Source organism: Pinus tabuliformis, chromosome 7, assembly GCF_031772625.1.
Source record: "Pinus tabuliformis cultivar Carrire ecotype Pingquan chromosome 7, CPIR1, whole genome shotgun sequence".
NCBI lineage: Eukaryota > Viridiplantae > Streptophyta > Pinopsida > Pinales > Pinaceae > Pinus > Pinus tabuliformis.
Window position 1 is genome coordinate 352,696,604 of NC_142293.1, and position 4,784 is coordinate 352,701,387.

Below are 4,784 nucleotides of genomic sequence, written 5' to 3' on the forward strand. Positions count from 1 at the left end.
GGCTGAATGAATGTTTGCTGATATCTATTTACCAACGTACATTAACTGCTTTAAATTCCTTGTTGTGTTTTGAAATGGTTCGCGCCTAGATTCTGTCCTTCCATCTTCAAACAGAGACGCAACTTGCAAAAATACGTCTAACAAGTATGGTTGTTGTCGGGTTGTTTATTGTGGTGGTTAGAATTATTATTTCCATTGCTCCCCCTTAATCACAATTGCCAGCATTGATAATTTCCAAACAGTTTCTTACATAAACAAAACTTTCACCTGCCAATGGATTTGTGAAAATATTAGCAAATTGTTCCTGTGACCTACAGTGCTGCAACACAATTTCATCATTGCTAATCAACTCTCTAATAAAACGATATTTAGCATCAATATGCTTGGTCCTTTTATGGAAGGAAAAATTCTTTAACAATGCAATTGTTGAGTTGTTGTCACAGAAAATACTTGTCGCTCCCTCTTGGTCATGATGAAGATCCCTAAACATCCTTCTCATCAGAAACTGCTTGACACGGTGCTATTGTTGCTGCTCCTTGGAGGCCCATGAAATGCCTGTGCAACCCAAATGAAAAACATTTCTTGACGTGCTCTTTATGTCATCGACACTACCTACCCAATCACTATCAGTGTAACCAACTAGCATGAAATCACTTGCTGATGTGTACAAAATGCCATACTGTTTTGTCCCAATGACATACCTTAGAATCCTTTTCGCTACTTGCCAACATGTCTCCTTGGGTGTCTCCATGAACCTTGACACCAAACTTACTGCATACACTATATCCTGCCAAGTGGCAGTCAAATAGATCAAGTTGTCTATTATGCTTTTGTATAATGTTGGATAAACATTGCTGTTGTAATCTTCTTTGCTCAACTTCAACCCTATGACAGTTGGAGTTGGTGCGGACTTGTTGTTCTTCATTTTAAAACTCTCCAAAACGTCTGTCACATACTTTGCTTGAGACATAAAAATTCCGTTTTCTATTTTCTTCACTTCTATGCCCAAAAAATATCCTAACGACACCAAGTTAGTCATTTCAAATTCACTCTTCATGACTTGCTTGAAATAAGCAATGAGTAAATCATTACTTCTTGTAAAACTGAAATCATCTACATATAAGATGACAATGAGAATCTTACCTTCGCTCTTTTTGATGTAGAGAGTATGCTCACCATCACATTTGTGGAAACCATTGTCTAACAAGTAGGCATCTTTCCTATTGGACCATGTGCGTAGTGCTTGCTTCAATCCATAAAGAGTTTTCGTCAACCGACACAGTTTGTCTTCTTGGCATTCAACCTCATAACCAGGTGGTTGTGCAACATACACTTCATCTTTCAGCACTCCATTCAAGAACGTTGATTTTACGTCCATCTGATAAAATGTCCATTTATGCTGCGCAAAAATCGCCACAACTGCGCGCACTGTCTTCGTCTGTGCAATTGCCCTGAACGTCTTCACTTAATCTCTTCCATGCTACTTCTTGTATCCTTTGACAACTAGTCTTGCTTTGTAACTTTCAATCTTTCCCTCAATGTTGCTTTCGGTCTTATAGACCCACTTTGCTCCAATGGCATGTTTTCCTTTCAAAATGCTCACCAACTCCCATGTGTCATTACTTTCTATTGCTTCTAACAACGTAAACTTTCAAACAGGAACTGATACTGTTACCCGTTTCGTAGAGATAGCAAAAAATTGACTCGATTTTGAAAAGGAGCGATGCAAAAGATACATATTTTTTTAGAGCATAGTTTTTGGCACTTTAAATAATCGATACGATTACCCATTTCGTAGGGGTAGTAAAAACGTGACTCGATTTTGAAAAGTGGTGATGCAAAATGCACTAGTTTTTTTTAGCATATTTTAGACACATTAAATTTTCCTATGTATCAAATATAAATATTTGTTTTTAAATGTTAGTGATTTTCATGCTGATTTTGAAAGGTGTTGACGCAGCATACAATATTTTTAAAGGACTTAATTTTTACACTCTAAAATTTATTATGTTCATTTTTTTAAATTATGATTACTTAACGAATTTTCAATTTGTTTTATTTTTCTTTTTTCAAATGTTGATTACTTAAAAAACAAATATAAAATATATATAGAAAAAGACAAGAAAACAAAATAAGCAATGTCAAAAAAAAATTCATCTAATAAACCATAAGAGAATTTGGAAAAAAGATACAAAATTTAAAAAAATATATAAAATGAAGTAAAAATAGAAAATAAAATTTTTTTAACAAAAACTAAAGAGAAAATAATAATAATAATAATTAACCAAAAACAAAATAAAAAACTAGTAAAATTAATATTTAAAACATTTAAAAAAAAAAACAAAAAAAAATTCAAAAAAAAATCCCAAAAAACTAGTAAAATCTTTTTTATTAAGCTTAAAATTTGTATTTAAAAACAAATAAATTAAAGATTAAAAATTTTTAATTAATTTTTTATTTAAAAAAATATGAAAAAAATAATTAAACAATTTTTTAATTAAAAAAATATTAAAAAAAACCTTAAAACAACTTTTTTTTATTAAAAATAAGAAAATTTTAATTTTGAAAATTATTAAAAAAATTATTTTTTTTAATGATTTTTTTTAATTACAAAAATAAAAATAAAAAAACAGACTCGTGGTCCCTCGCCGCTCATGGTGGCGCAACCCTAGGTAAAGACCCTGAGAATTGCCCCTCCGCATAGGCGGCGCAACCGTATATGGAGGACCTGAGAATCGCCCTCCGCACACCTGCCGTGCGTATTGTGTGGCCCTTAGTGGAGGGCCTGGGTGTAAACCCTCCGCCCATTCCATGAAATATGCTTCAAAGAGGGGATATAAAGTTTTAACCCACGAACGATTGGTGGGATAATAGACTTGGGCGGGGGAAACCATATGCATTTTAAGGGGTTCCTCGAAGAATAAAACCTTAATATGTATGAAATTTAACCAGAAAGATCCTCCTATGGTGAATTGACGACTCTCAAATTAACCTTACAATTAGATAATTAGGAGGAATATGAGATAAAGATTCTTTATTGGTTATACAAGAGATTTGAAATTAAGCATAAATTAATTTTTTTCTTTACAACAAGTTTTTGATAATATAGAACAACAAATGATAAGATTTCGCCAATGGTTTATTGAGACCATTTAGAATGGGCTGTCATTCAGGGATAAATTTCATTTTTTCCAATAGAAAATAGATTGTGCATATTTTATATTTTTTTAAATGGTTATTTACACCATCCAACGATGACCACCCATGAGTTATTAATTTGTTTTGTAGGGTTACGAAAGCTCAAATCATGCCGACGTCCCATTCAACTTTTTATTTTATAAACCGACAAAACAGGACTAGGTTATATAAATAAAGGCTAATGGAAATTTATGGAAGGAATAAATAAGCGAATAAAACCACGAATCGGCTTTTCTGTTATTCGCCGGAGGAAACATTGAAGGAAAGGGATTTTTTGTCACTAATTCTGTTATTCGCCGGAGTGCTCAGAAAATGACTAAGCTTAACAACAACATGAATGACGGAAGTTTGACAGTCGGTCCATCATTCACAGTGGTAACATACAACGTTCTGGCAGACAGGTATGCTACTTCACAGAAGTTTCCCAACTGTCCGTCCTACGCTCTCGGCTGGGAATACCGCAGACCAAACCTGCTAAAAGAAATATTACAATGTCAGCCGGACATCATTTGCCTCCAGGAAGTGCAACACAACCACTTTTGTAATTTTTTCAAACCAGAACTGGCCAAACTAGGATATGAGGGGCTGTTTAAAGAAAAGAAGAGAGGATATTTCACTGAAACTATTGACGGTTGTGCAACGTTTTATAAAGTGAAAGAGTTTGATTTGATAAGATGGTGGTGGATAGGTTTAATATACAAAGACAACATTGCCCTGCATGTTCAGCTTTCGTTCAAAAAGACTAATCAACTTGTGGTCATAGCTAATACCCACATTCATGCAAATCCAGAAAACAGTGATATAAAGTTGTTGCAGGTTGATTGTTTGCTCAAAAGGTTGGAGAATGAGTTGGAGCAAGAGAATGACTGTGTCTCTGATATTCCTGTTGTACTATGTGGGGACTTCAATTCTTTGTCCGGAAGCGCTCCCCACTCACTTCTTACCAAAGGCTTTGTCCATAGTTTACACAAGGAATTTCGCCATGCATTACCGTTAGCAAGTGCTTATTCTTCGTATTTTCAATGCAATGCTTTGCGGGAAGACATTCATAAAAAAATGGATCGTGAAACCGGGGAGCCCCGTTTCACTAACTTCGTGAAGAATGACCGGGAAACATTTGAGGGAACGTTGGATTACATTCTCTACAGTACCACCAAATTGAAAGTGGTGTCGTTACTGGAGTTGATTGACGAGGATGAGGTGAAGCCGGGTGGACTTCCTACTGTTAATCGCTCTTCCGATCACATCCTCATTGCAGCAGAGTTTACTTTCAACTCGCTTCCCAAACTGCAGTAAGTAGTAAATAAGCTTTATTTAAGTAGTAAATAAGCTTTATTTGTTCTGCCGAAACATTTCGCTGGAAATATTTTTCTCAATCTGTTTTTTCAGAGAATTTTGAAACATATTTATTACTCTGAGTCTTTTGAAACATATTTATTAATCTGAGATTTTTGAAACACATTTATTGCTCTAGTTTTTTAAAACATATTTCTGTATAATGTCAACCCTGCTTACACTTAGCTGGATAGCATTTAATTAATTTAGTTATTTTCAAACATCTTACTGTATAATGTCCTAGCTTCTCT

General features: G+C 34.3%; 1 pseudogene; it reads left to right on the forward strand.

Annotated features, from left to right (window-relative positions):
- The first annotated feature begins 3,510 nt into the window (after window positions 1–3,510).
- LOC149247409 (carbon catabolite repressor protein 4 homolog 1 pseudogene) lies at window positions 3,511–4,494 on the forward strand (annotated as a pseudogene).
- The last annotated feature ends 290 nt before the right edge of the window (window positions 4,495–4,784 follow it).